We start from the raw sequence: 23,795 nt of genomic DNA on the forward strand, positions 1-23,795 counted from the left end.
CCCCTCCTCTTCTAGCTGTCTCGTATCTCACCTCCTCCTTTCTCCTCTTCTTCTCCTCCCTCCCATCTCCTTTCCTCCTGTCACATTTCTTACACTTCAACTCTCTCTCTCTCTCTGTTATCCTTTTTCTCCCTCCTTTCCTCCCATTTCTTTTTTTATTATCTCGTTCTCTTCTTTTCCTTACCTCCTCTTCCATATTCCTATTACAATATTTATCACGATTCTTTTTCACTTATTTTCTCTCTCTCATATCTTTCCCTTCCTCTCCTTTCCTTTCTTTGGTCCATCTTTCTCATATCTTTCCCTTCCTCTCCTTTCCTTTCTTTGGTCCATCTTTCTCTCTCCTATCTTTCCCTTCTTTGGTTCATCTTTCTTCCTTCTTTTCCTCTCTTGCACTCCCCTTCCTACTTTTTCCTTTCCCTTCTTCTTCCCTTCCTCTTTTCTACTACCTGTCCTTTCTCTCAATATTCTCTGTTATTCCTCTTTCTCTCTCTTTCCTTATCTCGAAACTCTCCCTTTAGTAACTTCCCTCCCTTTCCTCCTCCTCCTCTTCCTCCTTTACCTTCCTCAACCTCTCAAAGGGGATCAGAAGAGGGGAAGAAGTGGAAGAAAGTTAAGGAAGAGGAGAGGAAGGAGGAAAGGAGGAAGAAGAGAGGATTATATTTGTGGCTTTTCTCTCCAATCTCCTCTTCCCTACCTCCTCTTACTTCCCCCCCTCCTCCTCCTCCTCTTCCTTTCCTCCAAGTTTCAAGGTTGGGAAGAGGAAGAGGAAGAGGAGGAGGAAGAGGGCATTAAGGACTCTGCCGTCTCTTTTCTGGTTGATCAATTTTCCTTTTTCATCTTTTTCCTTCCGTTTTCTTTTCGTATATTTTCCACTTTAAAGACAATGTTCCGTTTATTTACTAAGACATTTATTTACTTATCATATTTTCTTGTTTGTCGTTTTTGTTGTTTTTCTTTCTTTCTCTGTATTTATCACATCACCTTAATTGCAAGAGTCGTTTGATAGTAGTAGTAGTAGTAGTAGTAGTAGTAGTAGTAGTAGTAGTAGCCGGGCTTACAAACTAATCATACTAGGCCTACCTCGTGTCTCGCCGGCATACCAATCAGTGCTCCTCAATCTTCTTATACCTGTCCTCCTTTTCCTCTTCCTCCTTCTCCTTCTTCTTCTCCTCCTCCTCCTCCCTCTCCTAGTCCATGGTCTACCCAATCTAGAGAAGCGATGCAATACAGACATGGGTAGGAGTTTCTTTTCCAAAGGAGTCACACGCCACTGCAACAACCTCCCTGCTGAAGTTGTAAGTGAAGTAATAACCATCAACTTCATCAAAAATCGCAGAAGTAAATTGAACCTAAGGACCGAGCTGCCTGTCACTCCATGCTTCAATGTTTCTCCTCCTCCTCCTCCTCCTCCTCCTCCTCCTCCTCCTCCTCCTTCTCCTCTTCCGGTCACTCTTCCTGTTACCTATTCACACCTGTCCTACTCTTCTTCCTGCCACTATGACCACATCACACCTGTCCTCCTCCTCCTCCTCCTCCTCCTCTTCTTCCACCTCCTCCTCCTATTATTCTTTCTTTACGATGCGTGGGAGAAGGAAAAATGCTATATAAAAAATGGCCACTATCACTATTACTACTACTACTACTACTACTACTACTACTACTACTACTACTACTACTATTTCTGCCACCATTACTGCCACTACTATTACTATTTCTAAACATTATGAATCACGTAATAGTAGAAGGAGAAAGAGAAGGAGGAGGAGGAGGTGGAAGAAGGAAAGGAGGAGGAGGAGGAAGAGTTGGAAGTTAAGAGAGAAGAAACTGAAAAGAAGGAAGAACTTGAGGGGATATGAAGGGTCTCTCTCTCTCTCTCTCTCTCTCTCTCTCTCTCTCTCTCTCTCTCTCTCTCTCTCTCTCTCTCTCTCTCGCAAAGGTGACGGTCAAGACTGCGGCAAAATATTTCCCGCTCCACTGCCTCCTCCTCCTCCTCCTCCTCCTCCTCCTCCTCCTCCTCCTTCCATATTCCCCTCACAGCATCGTGGAGAAAGTGCGACCTTCCCTCTTCCTTCCTCTCCTCCTCCTCCTCCTCCTCCTCCTCCTTCACGTGTGGCCGGCAGGTGTCAAGGGCATTTCAGGAGAAGAGTTAAGACCTGCAGAAGGAGCAGGAGGAGGAGGAGGAGGAGGAGGAGGAGGAGGAGGAGGAGGAGGAGGTGATGGTAGTAGGGTAATAATAATAATAATAATAATAATAATAATAATAATAATAATAATAATAATAATAATAATAATAATGTAGAGAGATGGAGAAAACACGGTTGAAAAGATAAAAATAAAGAAATAAGGAGGAAGGAATAAAAGGGGAACAGAGAAAGATCGCAAATAGGAGAAAGAAACCAAAATGAAGGAAGAAAGGAATGAACAGAGATAAAAAAAGCAGGAAAATAAAGGAAAAAGAGTAAGGAAAGAAGGAAATACTAAGAAGGAAGAGAGGAAATGAGGAATAGAGAGAGAGAGAGAGAGAGAGGAAAAAACTTACTGTGAATAGAAATCATAAGGAAATGAGGAAGGAAGGAAGAAAGGAAAGAAGGAAGGAAGGAAAGAAGGAAGGAAAAGAAATAGGAAGGATGATAAAAAAAAAGGTAACTAACGCACATTCTTTATAACTTACAGACACACACACACACACACACACACACACACACACACACACACACACACCATCGCCCTCCAGCAGAAAAAAAAACACAAGTCTCCGTTACTCGCTCCGTTTTCTCCCACCCCCCCCCTCTCTCTCTCTCTCTCTCTCTCTCTCTCTCTCTCTCTCTCTCTCTCTCTCTCTCTCTCTCTCTCTCTCTCTCTACTACTACTACTACTACTACTACTACCACTCCCTCCTCCCACTACCTCCATTCTCTCCAAACCTGTACTTCCCTCTTTTTCTCTCTCTCTCTCCCTCCCTCTCTCTCCCCGTCTCTCTACCGGAAGTGAAAATAGCGTAGATAATGTAGTATTCTCTCATTCTTTCTGCCTTTCCTTTCTCATCTCTAAACTCCTTCCTCTATTTCCTAACTACCTTCCTCCTCCTCCTGCTCTTTCCTCTTCTCCTTCCCTTTAACCAACCTCAACCCCTCAAAGCACATCAGAACTCTAGAATTCTCACTAGTATACTCACATTCTTTCTGTCTTTCCTTTCCTCATCTCTAAACTCTTCCTTCATTTTTATTCCTAGTTACCCTCCTCCTCCTCCTCCTCTTCCTTCTTCTTTTCCTCCTCCTTTTACCATCCTCAACCCAAGAAAGGGCATCAGACCTCTAGTATTCTCTCATTCTTTCTGCCTTTCCTTTCCTCATCTCTAAACTCCTTCACCTCTATTTCCTAACTACCTTCATCCTCCTCCTGCTCTTTCCTCTTCTCCTTCCCTTTAACCATCCTCAACCCCTCAAAGGACATCAGAACTCTAGTATTCTCTCTAGTATTCTCTCATTCTTTCTGCCTTTCCTTTCCTCATCTCTAAACTCTTCCTTCACCTCTATTTCCTAACTACCTTCCTCCTCCTCCTGCTCTTTCCTCTTCTCCTTCCCTTTAACCAACCTCAACCCCTCAAAGGACATCAGAGCTGTAGTATTCTCTCATTCTTTCTGTCTTTCCTTTCCTCATCTTTAAACTCTTCCTTCACCTCTATTTCCTTTTAACTACCTTCCTCCTCCTCCTCTTCCTCCTTTTTCTCCTTCCCTTTTACCATCCCCAACCTCTCAAAGGGGATCAGAGTAGGGGATGAAATTTAAGGAAGAGAGAAGGAAGGAAAAAGAACACAGAGAATTATGATTGTGGTTTTTCTCCTTCATCCCCTCTTCCAAATCAAAAGTGAAAGGTAATGTATGAAGCGTGACAGCAGTTTAGTTATTTAATACAGCTTTGTTTGAATGTTCGACCCAGTCAACCGAGATCACAGGAGAAATTGACACTCTGAATCCATAGTCTTAAACGTATCCAGTTACCAGTACGACTGTTTTCCAAGGTTACAGAGATGGCAGCCTGGGATTTCATGGGTGGTTTTAAAGTTCAGGGTGCAGAGGTTGTGTAACACTATCCCGATCACGAAACGGTCCGTGGAAAACCCAGGATCTTCTACGGGAGGCTTCTCAAACAGGCGAACTGAGATGCCGGTACGTTTGGCTGGTATTCTGAGAGCAAAGGAGACAGTTCAAGGGCGTAAAAAAAGAGAAAACAATATTAAAGAAAAAAAGCCCGCTACTTACTGCTCCTGAATAGAGTACGGAAGAGTGGCCAAAAAGAGAGGTCAATTTCGGGAGCAACTACAGCAATTACCATAAAATTCAGCAAAGGAGGTTTATCAAAGGGGAAAATTATAACACCAAGACGAATTTATGACGTGTGGGAACGAATCGAGACGTTACTATCACAGTGTTACACGTTAATTAAGAGTTCGCAGTTAAGTATGACAGGAAACAGAGTAATTGATTAGTTTATATCGCATCATGTTACACGGTGATTATTTGAGAGAGCTCGAAAGTAAGAAAGGAAATAGAGTTAATGATTGGGTTTCTATCGCATCATGTTACACGTGCAATATGTGATAGAGTTTGAAGTTGAGTAAGAAAGGAAATAGTTAATGATTATTTTTTAGTAGGTTTTATTACATTGCGTTACTCGTTGGTTATGAGAGAGAGTTCGACGTTAAGAAAGGAAGAAGGAAATGGAATAAATGACAAGTTAAAGAGAGTTTGGACTTAGAATTTAAAGAAGGAAATATAGTACGTGATTCAAAGAGGTTGCAAAATAAGAAAAAAAAGAGGGGAAGAGTAAAATAATAATATGTCGAGTTAGGAGAGTTCAGACTTCAATAAAAAAAGAAAAAAAAAAGGAAACGTTAACTTACGAGACTGCAGGCGAAAAAAGAGGAAAAAATGAGGTATAACAATGACATGCTGATTCTATACGTGACCTCAAACTACGAGAAAAACAGAAGGAAATAAAAATAAGAACACAAAAAAAAAAGGTAAAATGATGTCATGTTGATTTAGGAAACTTCAAACTCCAATAAACAGAAGGAAAGTAAGAAATGAAACGTTAAATTTAGGAGAGTTCAAGCTTCATGTTGATTTAGGAAACTTCAAACTCCAATAAACAGAAGGAAAATAAGAAATGAAACGTTAAATTTAGGAGAGTTCAAGCTGAAAAATGAATACAGTAAAAAAAATGACATGGTGATTATACAAGAGAGTTCAGAGTAAATGAAAAACAGAAGGAGAATGTAAACGAGGGCTTGCGTAACAGTCTCAGAGGGGGGAGTGACATCATAAGCCCGACCTTGAACCGACAGTGCGGCGCGTGGTACACAATGAAGGCCCCGCGCTGAGACAAGAGTGGGGTTTAATTACCATGACATTGAAGAACTTAACACAGGCGCTGCGTGGCTAGTTAGGATGAGTGCTATATACGTGGCTTATATAACAACTGCAAGGGGGGAAACTGTACACGTGGAGTTTTAACAGGAGACGAATGTGAGAGTTGTCTTAAGTTAAAACATTTGAATATTATAACAGTGTAGAATTTTAAAAAGGGCCCGCTAGGGATAGTGTGATAAATGTGAAAGTGAAAAGAATGTACACGTGTGGTAATAACAGGAGACGAATATGATAGCTGAGTGTTGAGTTAAAAGATTTGAATATTATAACAGTGTAGAACTTTAAAAATTGTCTGGAGCTGGTAAATTAATTAATTAATTTATTATATTAGGAAGGAGGAAAATAATGACGAGTAATAACCACGAGATTTGAATATTATAACAGTGTAGAGAAAAAAAAAATTGTCAGAATAGTGATTATAAAGGTTGGTTATATTACGACGAAAGGGGAAAGAATGTGACGTTTAACAATGGCAGGAGATTTGAATATTATAACAGTGTAGAACTTTAAAAATTATCAGCTTGGAATAGTGTAATTAACGTGGTCTGTATTACGACTGCAAGGGGAAAGAATGTACACGTGTAATAACCACGAGACGAATGTTAGAGTTGAGTGTGAAGTTAAAAGATTTGAATATTATAACAGTGTAGAACTTTAAATAAGGTCTGCTAGGAATAGTGTAATTAACTTGGTCTACATTACGACTGAAAGGGAAAAGAATGTACACGTGTGGTAATAACAGGAGACGAATATGATAGCTGAGTGTTGAGTTAAAAGATTTGAATATTATAACAGTGTAGAACTTTAAAAAGGGTCTGCTGGGAATAGTGTAATTAACTTGGTCTATATTACGACTGCAAGGGGAAAGAATGTATACTTGTAGTTATAACAGGAGACGAATGTTAGAGTTGAGTGTTGAGTTAAAAGATTTGAATATTATAACAGTGTAGAACTTTAAAAATTGTCAGCTTGGAATAGTATAATTAACGTGGTCTGTATTACGACTGAAAGGGGAAAGAATGTACACGTTTAGCAATGGCAGGAGACGAATGTGAGAGTTGAGTGTTGAGTTAAAAGATTTGAATATTATAACAGTGTAGAACTTTAAAAATTGTCAGCTGGGAATAGTGTAATTAACTTGGTCTATATTAGGACTGCAAGGGGAAATAATGTACACGAGTAATAACCACGAGACGAATGTTAGAGTTGAGTGTGAATTTAAAAGATTTGAATATTATAACAGTGTAGAACTTTAAATAAGGTCTGCTAGGAATAGTGTAATTAACTTGGTCTACATTACGACTGAAAGGGAAAAGAATGTACACGTTTAGCAATAACAGGAGACGAATATTAGAGTTGAGTGTTAAGATAAAAGATTCGAATATTATAACAGTGTAGAACTTTAAAAAGGGTCTGCTGGGAATAGTGTAATTAACGTGGTCTGTATTACGACTGCAAGGGGAAAGAATGTACACGTTTAGCAATAGCAGGAGACGAATATGATAGCTGAGTGTTACATAAGAAAAAAAAGAATATTATAACAGTGAAGAACTTTATAAAGGGCTTGGTAGGAAGAACAAAAAAGTATTGAAACGTTGTGTATATTTCTTTTGAAGTGAATAACAAAGAAATTAAATATCCTGATAATCTTACTAACAGGCTGACACACACACACACACACACACACACACACACACACAGACACACACATACTAATTAGCACCCAGAATACACCTTAACCTTACCTTACCCTCTCCCTCCCTCCCCCTTTCCTCACCTCTTCGCCAGGTAACTCAAGTAAGTGTGAGGTGAAGGTAAACACACACACACACACACACACACACACACACACACACACACACACACACACACACACACACACACACACACACACACACACACACACACACACACATTACACAACAGCCCCAAATAGACCATTAATTATAAACTACAAGATTATAATTAGCATTTTTATAACATTACTCACGTACCCAGTCATTCTCTCTCTCTCTCTCTCTCTCTCTCTCTCTCTCTCTCTCTCTCTCTCTCTCTCTCTCTCTCAAGGTCTTATTACCATGCATTCTTCCTCCATACTTCTTTCTCTCCCCTCCCTCCTCTCCCCCTCCCTTTCCCTTCCTCCCCTTCCTTCAAGCGACCTCCCTTCCCTACCAACACGTCGTTTTCTCCTTTCCCTTTCCTCCATGCCTTCATTCCCTTCCCTTTGCACTCTTTATATTATTTCCCTTCCCTTCCCTTCAATAACATTTCTTCTTTCTTCTCTTTCCTTCCCAACGCTTACATTCCCTTCACTTGCTTTCCTTTCCTTTCCTTTAACATAACTTCCCTTCACGCCCTTCATTTAGTACCTTTCCTTAATTTTCAGTTCCATGTCGATCACTTCAGTACCCTTTCCTTCCATTCCATTCCATTTCCATACTTTTCTTTTTCTTTTCCCTTTTGTCTTTCCTTTCCTTTCCTTTCCTTAAACATAACTTCTTTTTACACCTTTCCTTTCGTTACCTTTTCTGTCAATTCCATGTCGATCACTTCAGTACCCTTTCCTTCCATTCCAATCCATTTCCATAATGTTCTTCTTTCTTCTTTTCCCTTTTGTCTTTCCTTTCCTTTCCTTTCCTTTCCTTTCCTTAAACATAACTTCTCTTCACACCTTTCCTTTCGTACCTTTCCTTAATTTTCAGTTCCATTTCGATCACTTCAGTACCCTTTCCTTCCATTCCAATCCATTTCCATAATTTTCTTCTTTCTTATTTTTCCTTTCTCTTTCCTTTCCTTTCCTTTCCTTTAACATAACTTCTCTTCACACCTTTCCTTTCGTATCTTCCTTAATTTTCAGTTCCATGTCGATCACTTCAGTACCCTTTCCTTTCATTCCATTCCATTTCCATACTTTCAATTCCTTTCTTTCATCACTCGTTTCACTCCTTCCTTACACTCTGTCTCGCTTCCCCTTTCCATCCAACCCCTTCCTTTCCTTTCTCCTTCCCTTCCCTCCGCACGTTCTCTCTCTCAACCAATCCTTTTCCCTTCCCTTTCCATCCATTCCTTTCCCTTCATTCCTCCTTGCACTTCCTCTCTCTCAGTTCACCTTTTCCCTTCCATTTCAATTCACCCCCTTCCTTCCTTCCCCTTCCTTCCCTTAGCACGTTCTTTCTCTCAACCAATCCTTTCCCTTCCCTTTCCATCCATGCCTTTCCCTTCATTCCTCCTTGCGCCCTTCCCCTTCCATTTCCATTCACCCCCTTCCCTTCCTTCCCTTCCTGTACTCACCTGACCAAACGAGCGAACAGAATCCAGGTACACAGTCAGGAGTAACACCTTACCTGGAAAGAGACGGAGGGAGGTAATTAGCAGGTGTAACAGGTGGATTGTGAGAGAGAGAGAGAGAGAGAGAGAGTACTTGGAAATGTAAAGTTAGGGAAATATTTAAGCAACACAAACAGAAAACGGGAAAATCTACCCTTCGTATTTTATTTTATTTTCTCCTCCTCCTCCTCCTCCTCCTCCTTCTCTTATTTCTCTTATCCTCTTCCTTCTTCAACAAAACACTATTCACCTTCTCTTAATCCTTCACATATTTATCTCTTCCCTCTTCTCCTCCTCCTCCTCCTCTTCCTCTTCCTTCTCTAAGTCTCTTCATTCTTTTATTATTTTCGTTCTAATCTTCTTCTTCTTCATCTCAACCATTTCCTCCTTCGCTTAATCCTTCACACATTTTTCTCTTCCCTCTCCTCCTCCTCCTCCTCCTCCTTCTTCCTAAAATGCCCCGATGATGCAATTCCCAAAAACTCCAATGACGTCATACAGTACCCAAGAGGAGGAGGAGGATAGGAGGAGGAGGAGGGTAAGAGCGACCTCCTCCTCCTCCTCCTCCTCCTTCTCCTCCCCCTCCTCCTCCTCCTTCCTCAAGACTCAGGAAAACTTTAATGATCTTTTTCTTCCTCATGAAAGGAGTCGAGAGCAAAAATTTTCTTCCTCACTGAGAATTGTTAAAAGGACGAGGGAGGTGACCATTAGCTCTCTCTCTCTCTCTCTCTCTCTCTCTCTCTCTCTCTCTCTCTCTCTCTCTCTCTCTCTCTCGATAAGGTGGGACCGGTAATATGGGTAGCTTCCAAGGGCACACACACACACACACACACACACACACACACACACACACACACACACACACACACACACACACACACACACAGATACAGGTGAGTAAAAGTAGATACGGGCAGGTTAATTAATGCTGCTCAGGTGTCAGGTAAGACGTGAGGAGAGAGAGAGAGAGAGAAAGGTCTTTTTTTCCTGATTGCTTCCCGTTTTCTTTGTTTCTTGTTTCTATTTGTTTTTTGTTTTTTTCTCTCTTTGCTGTTTTTTTAATGTTTTTTTATCAGTCCTCTACCTCCTGCTCTCTCTCTCTCTCTCTCTCTCTCTCTCTCTCTCTCTCTCTCTCTCTCTCTCTCTCTCTCTCTCTCTCTCTCTCTCTCTCCTGTTGCTTTAATCCAACGGTAATCTATTTTTTCCTTGGTTCTTTTATTCTGTTCAACCAAAGTCTCTTCTGTTCTGTTCGGTTTTATTTATTTATTTTATTGTTTTATTTTTTATATATATTTATCTTTGCATAACTTTTCCTTCTCATTTTTACTTTTTCTGTGCATTTTTTTTACTTCTCTAAAAATTTCCTGTGTGTGTGTGTGAGTGTGTGTGTGTGTGTGTGTGTTTGTGTGTATGTTCTATTCATTATATTTTCATCTTGTTCTCTCCTCTTTCTGTTAGATGTATATGTTCTCTCTCTCTCTCTCTCTCTGGATAGATAAGAACATCCTGAACATTCCTTGCTCTCTCTCTCTCTCTCTCTCTCTCTCTCTCTCTCTCTCTCTCTCTCTCTCATAAAAAAAAAATCTCGTGTCTTGTGTATTTCTCTTGTTTTTTGACTCTCTCTCTCTCTCTCTCTCTCTCTCTCTCTCTCTCTCTCTCTCTCTCTCTCTCTCTCTCTCTCTCTCTCTCTCTCTCATACGTGTCTGTCTGTCTCATTTTTAGATGCTGAATGATAGACTGACACTGTTCTGTCTGTGTCTGTCTCTTTCTCTCTGTCTCTTCGCGTGTTTAGTTCCAGTGTCTGCCTCTTCTGTCTGTCTGTCTGTCTGTATGTATGTATGTATGTTCATTTGTTTATTTGTTCATTCATTTTTGTGTGTGCCCTTTTATCTATCTGTATTTCTCTATGTTTACTCTCTCTAAACAGTTAAGCCAATACAGGTAAGCTCTGAACTAGTCAACAGGTAACCATAAAGTAATTGTATATGTTTGTTTATGTTTCTTTCTTTCTGTCCATCTGTCATTGTTTACCATTTCTAAACTCTCTAAACAGTTAAGCCAAGACAGGTAAACTCTGAACTAGTCAACAGGTAACCATAAAGTAATTGTATCTTTGTTTGTGTTTTTACCTTTCTGTCTACCTGTCATTGTTTATTATCTCCAAACTCTCTCTAAACAGTTAATTCAATACAGGTAACTCTAAGATAGTCAACAGGTAACCATAAAGTAATTGTATCTTTGTTTGTGTTTTTACCTTTCTGTCTACCTGTCATTGTTTACTATCTCCAAACTCTCTCTAAACAGTTAATTCAATACAGGTAACTCTAAGATAGTCAACAGGTAACCATAAAGTAATTGTATCTTTGTTTATTTGTGTTCCTTCCTTTCTGTCTACCTGTCATTGTTTACCATCTTTTCACAGGTATGCTTATGCAGGTAACCCTAAAGTAGTCATCGAATAGCACAACAAATCACCAAAACGAAAGGACCATACACATATCCAATACAGTAGCGGGCTTTTTTTTTCACATCTTATTTTTGTTGCTGTAAAAAAATAGTGTCATTGTCAGCACTCAAAGCAAACTATACTCTCCATAACGCTCCATTTCTGTCTAGTCTCCTTTCTTACTTATTATATGAAAACAAAACTTAATCGAGGAATTTCTGGTGTATTTCGGGGCGGTTCGGGAGCTGACAAACCCACTGAGTCGAGCTTTAAAACTTGCTCCTAGATGGCATTGTGTGTGTGTGACCTCGTTAGTGAAGTTGACGAGACAGGAAATAATGATCACACACACACACACACACACACACACACACACACACACACACACACACACACACACTTATTATATGATTTTCTTTGTACTTGAATGATGTTTAGTCTGCGAAATTTGACAAGCCTCCGTGTGTGTGTGTGTGTGTGTGTGTGTGTGTGTGTGTGTGTGTGTGTGTGTGTGTGTGTGTGTGCGGTGAATTGTTGCATATTTCTGAGAACGAACTGAACAAAATTATTGTCAACTATTGTCATTTCTTGCTGGAACTGAGTGAGGAAAAATACCTCTCTCTCTCTCTCTCTCTCTCTCTCTCTCTCTCTCTCTCTCTCTCTCTCTCTCTCTCTCTCTCTCTCTCTCTCTCATGGAAGAAACTTTTAACACACCTGAGAGAGAGAGAGAGAGATGCCAAGGTTAATCAGCTGATCCCACACCTGCATTTACCTTGGGACACACACACACAGACTGAACGCCATATAAGGAGGTCGAGATTATGATGTATATACTCTCGGGCTTACGCAAACACTCTCTCTCTCTCTCTCTCTCTCTCTCTCTCTCTCTCTCTCTCTCTCTCTCTCTCTCTCTCTCTCTCTCTCCCCCATCAATGCAAGGCCACGTGGTTCTGCAAGCCTGGCACGCCGACTAAGCCATGGACGTTTGTAAACAGAACATCACATTACACTCCACCTCACGTCACCTCACCTCACAGCCTGCCTACACACACACAAACACACACACACATGAACCCCCATCACCCATGTCCTCACAGATAATTCCCCAAGTACATTTTTTTGAGAGGCACAGAAGCAAGGGAAGGAACCAGGATCTTGCGACTAAACTTGTGACTAGACTTGCCCATAGACGGATATAAAGGTCAGTGGATACGCTGGAGAATAAGGTCATTTAAGGTCGGTATTGTTAGACGCTTCCACCTCTCACATGAGCTATTTTTAAAGGACGAAAATGAGATCAGTCGGGTTGTAATGAGTGTTTCTGTAGGTTCATGGTACAGAAGAAGGGCCAGTCTATACCAGTGTCAAGCTACTCCTGGAAAGGCCCCAAACTCAAACACACGTCTAATCTAATATGTGAGCTTGGACGCGGAAATGTTTTAATAATAAGGCCTTAAGACTTTAGCCTGTTTATATTGGCTTTGTTTTTTCGTCTGTCTCTCTGAAGTAGACGGATTTCATTTTTTTTTTTTTTACAGTAGAGGAAACAGTCCAAGGGCAAAAAATAAAAAAAGGAAACAATAATGAAAAAAAGCCCGCTATTCACTGCTCCTACAAAAGTCAAGAGGAGTGGCCGAAAGATAGGTCAATTTCGGGAGGAGAGGTGTCCTGCTACCCTGAGAAGATAGACATTGATGTACTAGTGTGTGAAATGCTGAAAAAACCGCTCGATTCCTTGATTATACAGCGTTAAGATACGTGTTCTAAGGTTGGCGTTTATATTGGCTTTGTTTTCTCGTCTGTCTCTCTGAAGTAGATGGACTTTAAATGTAACCAATAAGGAGAAGAAAGACATTGATGTACTAGTGTGTGAAATGCTGATTAAAAAAAAACCGCTCGATTCTTTGATTATACAGTGTTAAGATATGTGTTCTTAGGTTGGTGTTTATATTGGTTTTGTTATTCGTCTGTCTCTCTGAAGCAGATGGACTTTAAATGTAACCAATAAGGAGAAGAAAGACAGTGATGTACTAGTGTGTGAAATGCTGAAAAAAACCCGCTCGATTCCTAGATTATACAGTGTTAAGATACGTGTTCTAAGGCTGGCGTTTATATTGGCTTTGTTTTCTCGTCTGTCTCTCTGAAGTAGATGGACTTTAAATGTAACCAATAAGGAGAAGAAAGACATTGACGAAATGCTAAAAAAAAACGCTCGATTTTTAGATTATACAGCGTTAAGATACGTGTTCTGAGGTTGGCGTTAATGTTGGCTTTGTTTTCTCGTCTGTCTCTCTGAAGTAGATGGACTTTAAATGTAACCAATAAGGAGAAGAAAGACATTGACGTACTAGTGTGTGACATGCTAAAAACAGCGCTCGATACCTTGTTTATACAGTTAAGATACGTGTTCTAAGCTTGTACAAAATCTGAAAGCCGTGTTGCTACTCCTTCAAACTTGACATATATACTAGTTTGTGAATGCTAAATAAACCTCTATTCCTAGATTACAAAATGTCAAACTACGTGTTCCAAGGTTGTAAAAATGATCAGCTCAGTGTTGTCAAGCCGTAACGATGCCAGGAGCTCCTCGTTTTGCCGCGCGACCCAACAAGGAATGCTGACCCAGTGTGGTGACATGATGATTGGCTTAATAAACTACGGGTTCCAAGGTTGTAAAAATGCTAGGTCAGTGTTGTCAAGCCGTAGCGATGCCTGGAGCTCCTCGTTTTGCCGCGCGGCCCAACAAGGAATGCTGACCCAGTGTGGTGACATGATGATTGGCTTAATAAACTACGGGTTCCAAGGTTGTAAAAATGCTAGGTCAGTGTTGTCAAGCCGTAGCGATGCCTGGAGCTCCTCGTTTTGCCGCGCGGCCCAACAAGGAATGCTGACCCAGTGTGGTGACATGATGATTGGCTTAATAAACTACGTGTTCCAAGGTTGTAAAAATGATCAGCTCAGTGTTGTCAAGCCGTAGCGATGCCAGGAGCTCCTTGTTTTGCCGCGCGGCCCAACAAGGAATGCTGACCCAGTGTGATGACATGATGATTGGCTTAATAAACTACGGGTTCCAAGGTTGTAAAAATGCTAGGTCAGTGTTGTCAGGCCGTAGCGATGCCAGGAGCTCCTCGTTTTGCCGCGCGGCCCAACAAGGAATGCTGACCCAGTGTGGTGACATGATGATTGGCTTAATAAACTACGGGTTCCAAGGTTGTAAAAATGCTAGGTCAGTGTTGTCAAGCCGTAGCGATGCCAGGAGCTCCTTGTTTTGCCGCGCGGCCCAACAAGGAATGCTGACCCAGTGTGGTGACATGATGATTGGCTTAATAAACTACGGGTTCCAAGGTTGTAAAAATGCTAGGTCAGTGTTGTCAGGCCGTAGCGATGCCAGGAGCTCCTCGTTTTGCCGCGCGACCCAACAAGGAATGCTGACCCAGTGTGGTGACATGATGATTGGCTTAATAAACTACGTGTTCCAAGGTTGTAAAAATGATCAGCTCAGTGTTGTCAAGCCGTAGCGATGCCAGGAGCTCCTTGTTTTGCCGCGCGGCCCAACAAGGAATGCTGACCCAGTGTGGTGACATGGTGATTGGCTTAATAAACTACGGGTTCCAAGGTTGTAAAAATGATCAGCTCAGTGTTGTCAAGCCGTAGCGATGCCAGGAGCTCCTTGTTTTGCCGCGCGGCCCAACAAGGAATGCTGACCCAGTGTGATGACATGATGATTGGCTTAATAAACTACGGGTTCCAAGGTTGTAAAAATGCTAGGTCAGTGTTGTCAAGCCGTAGCGATGCCAGGAGCTCCTCGTTTTGCCGCGCGACCCAACAAGGAGCCGATTTCACAGTCCAACACGGTGTCTTCGTAACAGCCCGAACCAAACTATAGAATCCCATACAATCCAAAATGTTTTAATAATAAGGCCTTAAGACTTTAGCGTGTTTATATTGGCTTTGTTTTTTCGTCTGTCTCTCTGAAGTAGACGGATTTCATTTACTTTTTTTTTTTTACAGTAGAGGAAACAGTCCAAGGGCAAAACATAAAAAAAGGAAACTAATGAAAAAAAGCCCGTTATTCACTGCTCCTACAAAAGTCAAGAGGAGTGGCCGAAAGATAGGTCAATTTTAGGTTATTTAGTCTTCGATGCCACACTAAATACACGAGACTTTTCTAGTATAGTTTCATCAAATTTGTGAACTTAAATATAAACACCAGACACTATACAAGGAAATTTCGAAGGCTCCGGTATTGGTTTGGGAGCTTACTAAACGATCATGGGGAACTGTGAAACTGGCCCATTGTGATGACATGGTGCTTGGCTTAACCTCCTGTCAGCCCCATCGTTGCCAGATTATCGTACTCAGAGCCTCATATTTACCGATTTCTGAGTCTGACCCACAACTATTGCCGAGAAACACCAATAATTAACCCTTTTAACGAATCTATATATGAAGCCAGTTATTGAGGTAAATGAGACAGTTTTGGGGGTTGGAAATCGGCAAATATAAGAGGCTGGGTACGACAATCTGGCTTCGTTGGAGACTCCGGTTGGTATTGTCAGCTGCTCCCACCCCTCACACCAACTATTTCCAAAGGCCAAATAGGAGGTTAATCGAGTTGTAATGAGTGTTCTTTCAAGTTCACGGTACAGAAGGCGGCTCAGACTACCACCAGGGTCATAAAAGTACCCCTGGAAATGCCCTAAACTCCCACAAAAGACTAGTAAAATACGTGTTCTTGGGCGCAGAAATGTTTAAAAATATGGCCAAATAGGAGGTTAATCGAGTTGTAATGAGTGTTCTTTTAGGTTCACGGTACAGAAGAAGGCTCAGGCTACCACCAGGGTCATAAAAGTACCCCTGGAAATGCCCTAAACGCCCACGAAAGATCAGTAAAATACGTGTTCTTGGTTGCAGAAATGTTTAAAAATAAGGACAAAAAGGAGGTTAATCGAGTTGTAATGAGTGTTCTTTCAAGTTCACGGTACAGAAGGCGGCTCAGACTACCACCAGGGTCATAAAAGTACCCCTGGAAATGCCCTAAACTCCCACGAAAGACTAGTAAATTACGTGTTTTGGGCCGCAGAAATGTTTAAAAATAAGGACAAATAGGAGGTTAATCGAGTTCTAATGAGTGTTCTTTCAAGTTCACGGTACAGAAGGCGGCTCAGACTATCACCAGGGTCATAAAAGTACCCCTGGAAATGCCCTAAACTCCCACGAAAGATTAGTAAATTACGTGTTCTTGGGCGCAGAAATGTTTACAAATATGGCCCTCAGTCAGCCCGCGTCATGTGTTTTGAAGAGAATGTGCATCAAAAGTTTGTACACAGTTTGTTTGATCTCCGTCTCGATGATGCCAATGTTTGACTTTGAATGCTCTCTAATGACATTTTTTAATCTTTTTATTTATTTGCCTATCTGTCTATCTATCTATCTATCTATTTATCCATCTGTCTATGTATACTTCTGACGCTATGTTTTCTCTGTCTATACATGACCTCTTTTTTTGGCCACTCCTTTGACCTCTATTCAGGAGCAGTAAGTAGCAGGCATTTTTTGTATATTTTTCTTTACGCCCTTGAACTGTCTCCTTTGCTGTCAAAAAAAAAAAAAAAAACTACATTAACACACACACACACACACACACACACACACACACACACACACACACACACACACACACACACACACACACAGATTGTTTTAAAAATCGAACAAACGCACATTTAAAGAGCGGTGTGATGAATTGTGATGATAATTCTGAGCACACGAACTTGACTTCATCCTGTAAAAAACGAGAGTACAAATATACACACACACACACACACACACACACACACACACACACACACACACACACACACACAGTTTTACGTAACCAGCCTCGCGCCATGAATTAATGTGTTCTGAAAGCGAATAAAAAACTCTCCGATGTTTACTTCCTCAAAAGCCCAAACCTAAATTATTCCACACTTTTAACTGCGTAGCTGACAAAGGTAAGGCTTAGGTGACTGACTGACTGACTGACTGACTGTCTCTTATTACCTAAACTTGACTGACTAAAAGGTGGGAAATGTGAGTGGCTGAGAAGACATATAAGTTTTAACTGACTGACTGATTAACTGACTGACTGAGTGACTGTCTCTTATTACCCAAACTTGACTGACTAAAAGGTGGGAAATGTGAGTGGCTGAGAAGACATATAAGTTTTGACTGACTGACTGACCAACTGACTGACTGAGTGACTGTCTCTTATTAACTAAACTTGACTGACTAAAAGGTGGGAAATATGAGCGGCTGAGAAGACATATAAGTTTTGACTGACTGACTGACCAACTGACTGACTGAGTGACTGTCTCTTATTATCTAAACTTGACTGACTAAAAGATGGGAAATATGAGTGGCTGAGAAGACATATAAGTTTTGACTGACTGACTGACCAACTGACTGACTGAGTGACTGTCTCTTATTACCTAAACTTGACTGACTAAAAGGTGGGAAATATGAGCGGCTGAGAAGACATATAAGTTTTGACTGACTGACTGACTAACTGACTGACCCCCACACTCACTACCGAGACTTGACTGACGAAGAACTGGGACATGCAACTAACTGAGGACACGTATACTAAGTGCTGTGGTTTTACTGACTGACTGACTGACTGACTGGCTGCCTACCTAAAATTGACTGACGAAAAGGTTGGACTGAGAGGAGAAAAAGGTGGGAGGTGGCTGACTTTTGACTGATTGACTGACAGTACCTACTTGACTGACTCAGGTTGGCCAAGGCGAGGAGACGGACGAAGTGTGTGTGTGCTCTGCTGACTGGCTTAGGACTGACTGACAGACTGGCTGATTCAATGACCATAGCCACTACTATTGCCACACACACACACACACACACACACACACACTCACCTGCCCATTATTCACCTTCTCTATATGGTCACTGTGACTCATGAAAGTTAGACAACAGGAAAGGTTTATTTTTGTCCTGTTTTTTTTTATGTATGTTATTTCCGTGTAAGTCACCAGCACGCCGGAACAGCTGATTGCGTTATCGATGGCCTACGGGCGTATCTTATCTGGAGGTTTGACGCGTGTGTGGGATTGGTAATACAAGTCGACGTTATTGAAAGACATTGACCAAGAACGTAAAACAGTCACACTGAATGTTATAAGGCAGCCATCTAGGACTTGGCTAACTTAAACCTGTCACCTCACTTAACTAAACTAAACTAACTAATCTTTAACCTAACCAAACTTAACTAACTTTTTTTCCTAACCTAACTTAACCTAACCTAACCTAACAAACTTTACCAACGAAAAATGTATATACGCCTGTGAACCCAAAAATACATAATTTGAGCGACATAAGACCTAACCTTAACCTTAACTAACCTAACCTTAGACTTAACTAACTTAGGTCAACTTAACTGATATATATATATATATATATATATATATATATATATATATATATATATATATATATATATATATATATATATATATATATATATATATATATATATATATACACACCTGAAAACCCCCAAAATAAATCACTCAACCGACGCGAAATCCATAATACATTGTCTTATTGTGTTGTGTTGTATCGTTTCCTTCCTACTCTTCCACGTTATTTTTTTTATATTTTTTTATATTATCAATTTTTTTCACGCACCTCGTCACAAGTTGGACAGTTCTCGAAATAACTTCTCTAAGTGCTCGTTTTTTTTTTTTTTTGTCGTGCAGTTTATTTCATACTCCAATAGAGGCGGTGCAGCTTTTTATTAGTTATCATTCGACTTATTATGTAACTTAACAATGGAGGTTTTTTCATAATGTTCTCTGAGTACAAAAGGTTCTTCTTGTGGTTCTGTTACGTCGTGCAGTCTCTTTCCTACTAAGTACAGGTTCTTGTGGGTTGATACTCAAGCTCCTACGTAATTTCTCTCAATGGACAGTATTCATCAAGCTCTAAAGTACAAAAGCTTCCTGATTTTGTATCGTGCACTATTTCCTACTTCCTTTGAGGCGACACAGGGTCATAAACACTACGGCGACTAAGAACATATACTTGATAACGCTTTCGTAGGTGGGGATTTCTAGGGATAGTTTTACGACTCTGGTGATAGTTGGACCCTTTTTCTATACCACGAACCCAAAATATACACTCATAAGAACCCGACTGATCTCTTTTTTGGTCTTTGAAAATAACTGATGCAAGAGGTGAGTCTGAGAATACCGCCCATATATATTTTTTGGGGGGTGTTTCTACTCGTTCTTCAGGTTTCGACGTTATGACTCGAGCTATTACGTAATCTTTCGCTCAATAGACTGTGTTCATAAAGCTCTCGACGGTGTGTGACTCGGTGTGTTCTTGTATTGCGTTGTGTAATTATAATCCTCTTTCAACCTGACTCACGCGACTCACCCCCTTTGCTGACTCACTGTCCTCCCCTTTTACTCACGAATGACACCACCAGCAGGAGCAGAAGCAGGAGGAGGAGGTGAAGCAGGTGTCCGTAGCGAGCACACACACCTGGGCAGAACACACACACACACACACACACACACACACAAACACACACACACACACACATACAGGGGAAAGACGTGAAGTGAAGCTGTCAATACCAAAGTAACACACACACACACACACACACACACACACACACACACACACACACACACACACGTATTGCATTGTTTCCATGAATTCGAGTAGACATGGATGAGGTGTATGTGTGTGCGTTTTGAGCATGTTACTACACACACACACACACACACACACACACACACACTCCCCCTCCTACCTCCCTCTCTCCCACCCACTCAAGCCCCGCCCCTCCACCACCTCACCACCAGCACCGCCACAATGAGACACACACAGAGCCAGGCACAGCACGCACCCTCTTTCCACGGTGGTCGCAGCACTACTGAGAGAGAACGAGAGAACCGATCCGCCCGTCACAAGCCTCTCGCTCTCTCCCTCTTCCTCTCTCTCCGAAGGACTCCCGCAGCCTCCCTCCCTCCTGCCCTTCCCTCCCTCTCCTCCCTCCTCCTTCTCCCACCTCAGGATTCTACGCACCTTTCAGCTCTCAGACGAACCTGCGACGCGGACTGTGGCTGGTAAAGGGTGAGAGAGAGAGAGAGAGAGAGAGAGAGAGAGAGAGAGAGAGAGAGAGAGAGGGGGGGGGGGGAAACAAGGATTGACGGCGTGGAGGGAAAGGAAGTAATATCGAGGGAGAGATTGAGATAAATATAGATAGATGGATAGAAATAGTTATATCGAGAGAGAGAGAGAGAGAGAGAGAGAGAGAGTAGAAGAAGAAACTCCATAACCTCAATTAGATAATGAGTGAAGGACGTCAACACACACACACACACACACACACACACACACATCATTTAACACTCCCCTCACATGTCTCTGTTCCCAATACCCTTCCTCCCCTTTCTTCCCCTTTTCCCCCCTCACCCTGCCTTCCCCTGACTCTGCCTCTTCCTCTTCCTTCCCTTTACCTTTCTCTACTCTTCTACCCCTTTTCCCTAGTTTCCTCCTTTTCTTTTACCTTTCTCTGATCTCGTTCGTTTACTTGTCCTGTTTTTTTTTTATATATGCCAGTGGGCGAAAAAAACTATTATTATTATTGTTATTATTATTATTATTATTATTATTTACTCTATCTCACATTTACCTTCCCAAAACCACCTTCCTTCCCATTTCTTTCTTTTCCTCTAACACATTAATTCTGCTCTTTCTCCCCCATTTATATTCCTCTTATTAAATCCTCTCCTTTCTCATCCCTATTATCTAAGTCATCTTTTTTTTTTACTCATTCCCTTTTGTTTCCTTCATCACCTGCTTTATCTTTTTCATCAGTCTTACCATTTAATTCACCTATTCCTTCATCAGTCCCTTCCTTCTTCTTCTTTTTCCCAATACCCGCCCCATCTCTCTTACCCCTTTACTCGACCTCACCCCCACCCATTCCTCTTGCCCAATCCTTCCTCCTTCAATCGACATCTTGCCACCACTCCCACTCCCTCCTGCGTACCCCGGCTGCACACGTTCACAACACATCACATACTGGTTCAAAACACAACACATACACGTTCAGAACACGGCACATAAACGTTCACAAGACACATACACGTTCAGAACACGACACATACACGTTCAGAACCCAACACATGCACGTACCCAAACCCCCGCCTGGCTGGTTCTCTGGTCGCCTCGGCACACGCGTCTCACTTAAGGCGTAGCTCGGCGTGGGTGTGTTGCGTCATTGCGTCAGAAGTGGTTGCCGACAAAGTGATATGAAGTCTAGGGCGTGACGCACCTCGTTCCCTCCCCCCACCCCCGCCCCCCTCCCCCTTTTTCACCTCTTTTTTTTTTTTTCCTCTTTTGTCCTCATCTTCTTCCTCTTGCTTTTCTTCTTGTGTGTGTGTGTGTGTGTGTGTGTGTGTGTCATGGTAATACTTTAGTCATCTCTCTCTCTCTCTCTCTCTCTCTCTCTCTCTCTCTCTCTCTCTCTCTCTCTCTCTCTCTCTCTCTCTCTCTCTCTCTCTTCCCATCTTCTATTCCCGGATATCTGTTTCTATTTCTATAACTTTCTTTGTCTCCTCTCTTTGTCTCTCTCTCTCTCTCTCTCCTCCCCATCTTCCCCTTTCTTTTTTCTTTACCCTTTCCTTTCTTTTCATGACTATCTGTTCCTCTGTTTCTGTCTCTTTTCTTTATCTTTTTACCGTCACTCTGTTCTCCTCTCTGTCTCTCTGGATTTCTGTCTTTGTCTGTCTTTTGCCGCTATTCTCCTCATTTATCCTTCTGTCTCTTTTATCCTATCTGTCTTTCTCTGTCTCTTTTGTCTGTCTTCTTTTATTCGCTATGTCTCTCCCTTCTCACTTTCTGACCGTCTCTCCTTTCTCTAAATCTCATTCTTCCCACTCTCTCTAACTCTCTGTCTCTCTTTGTATCTTATTCCTTTCTCACATTTATCTAATCTTTCCTTCTTTTTCCTACTTACTCTGTCTACCTGTTTCTGCCTCTCTCCCTTTCTCCCCTCCTTCGTTCTCACATCTATCCTGTCTCTCCTCCTTCTTCCCACTCTCTCTACCTGTCTCTGCCTCTCTTTCTTTCTCCCTTCCTTCGTTCTCATATCTATCCTGTCTCTCCCTCTTCTTCCCACTCTTTCTACCTGTCTCTGCCTCTCTCCCTTTCCCCCTTCCTTCGTTCTCACATCTATCCTGTCTCTCCTCCTTCCCACTCTCTCTTTCAACCTGTCTCTGCCTCTCTCCCTTTCTCCCTTCCTTCGTTTATCTATCCTGTCTCTTCTTCTCTTTCAACCTGTCTTTGCCTCTCTCCCTTTCTCCCCTCCTTCGTTCTCACATCTATCCTGTTTCTCCCTCTTCTTCCCACTCTCTCTTTCAACCTGTCTCTGCCTCTCTCTCTTTCTCCCTTCCTTCGTTTTCACATCTATCCTGTCTCTCCTCCTTCTTCACACTCTCTCTTTCAACCTGTCTCTGCCTCTCTCTCTTTCTCCCTTCCTTCGTTTTCACATCTATCCTGTCTCTCCTCCTTCCCACTCTCTCTTTCAACCTGTCTCTGCCTCTCTCCCTTTCTCCCTTCCTTCGTTCTCACATCTATCCTGTCTCTCCCTCTTCTTCCCACTCTCTCCTTCAACCTGTCTCTTTCTCTTACTACTCACATTCATTGTCTTTAGCACTTTTTAACACTTTCTCTTTCTATATCTCTGTCTCACTCTGTGTCTCTTTCTCTGTTATTACCTCACTTAAACACCTTTCATTTCCTCGTACAGACAGACAGACAGACACAAAGACGGTTGACAAGAGAGAGAAAAAAATAGATGGAATTAGTTGCAGAGGTGACTAAACATTCTCTCTCTCTCTCTCTCTCTCTCTCTCTCTCTCTCTCTCTCTCTCTCTCTACGTGATAATGGAAGAGAAGTGAAAGGAATGCGGAAAACTATCAAATAATTATAAGAGAATGAGAGAAAGGTGATGGAAAATTAAAGTAAGGGGGAGGAGGAGGAGGAGGGGGAGGAGGAGGAGGAGGAGGAGGAGGAGGGCAGTTGATAATAAGGAAGAAATTAAAAACGGCGGTGATTGCAAATGAAGTAAGAGAGAGAGAGAGAGAGAGAGAGAGAGAGAGAGAGAGAGAATAATATAAATGAACCAAATTTAAGAGGAGGAGGAGGAGGAGGAGGAAGTGAAATAGGAGGAGGAGGAGGAGGAGGAGGAAAATAAGAGTTGCCTAAGATGATGCAAGGAAAAAAAAGAGGACAAGGAAAAAGTGTGTGTGTGCGTGTGTGTGTGTGTGTGTGTGTGTATTCCCCAGATTGCATTAAGTCAAACCTCCTCCTATTCATCCTCTTCTTCTTCCTCCTCCTCCTCCTCCTCCTCCTCCTCCTCTTTCCTGAAATAACCAGTATGAACTCAACTCATTCTCACAACCACAAAATCCTCATCACCTTTAGTTTTTCATTATTCAACTTTATTTTGTATTTCATTATTTTATTCTTTATTTTTTTCATTATTTTTTTCATTTATTCTCTTTTT

At 41.7% G+C, this 23,795-nt stretch overlaps 1 protein-coding gene and 3 long non-coding RNA genes across 10 annotated transcripts in view; 2 read left to right on the top strand and 2 right to left on the bottom strand.

Moving 5' to 3' along the window:
- Nucleotides 1–23,795, bottom strand: part of LOC126996144 (golgin subfamily A member 6-like protein 22) — a 169,835-nt gene that overhangs the window by 33,654 nt on the left and 112,386 nt on the right. Inside the window, exon 3 of one of the 7 annotated variants that reach the window (XR_007751009.1) lies at nt 8,727–8,779. The exons of the other annotated variants lie outside the window; for them this stretch is intronic. The gene's annotated coding sequence lies outside the window, so the exon portion shown is untranslated. The remainder of the gene's footprint in view (nt 1–8,726; nt 8,780–23,795) is intronic. 7 annotated transcript variants of the gene reach the window in all.
- Nucleotides 5,594–7,350, top strand: LOC126996153 (uncharacterized). Its single transcript, XR_007751021.1, has 2 exons — nt 5,594–5,725; nt 6,099–7,350. It is a non-coding gene; the product is annotated as an uncharacterized LOC126996153 (long non-coding RNA).
- LOC126996151 (uncharacterized) lies at nt 7,440–8,253 on the bottom strand. Its single transcript, XR_007751019.1, has 2 exons — nt 8,121–8,253; nt 7,440–7,804 (listed from the first exon to the last, which is right to left on the bottom strand). It is a non-coding gene; the product is annotated as an uncharacterized LOC126996151 (long non-coding RNA).
- On the top strand, nt 11,970–15,113 carry LOC126996150 (uncharacterized). Its single transcript, XR_007751018.1, has 3 exons — nt 11,970–13,741; nt 14,148–14,511; nt 15,039–15,113. It is a non-coding gene; the product is annotated as an uncharacterized LOC126996150 (long non-coding RNA).

Source organism: Eriocheir sinensis, chromosome 9 (genome assembly GCF_024679095.1).
Source record: "Eriocheir sinensis breed Jianghai 21 chromosome 9, ASM2467909v1, whole genome shotgun sequence".
Taxonomy (NCBI): Eukaryota; Metazoa; Arthropoda; class Malacostraca; order Decapoda; family Varunidae; genus Eriocheir; species Eriocheir sinensis.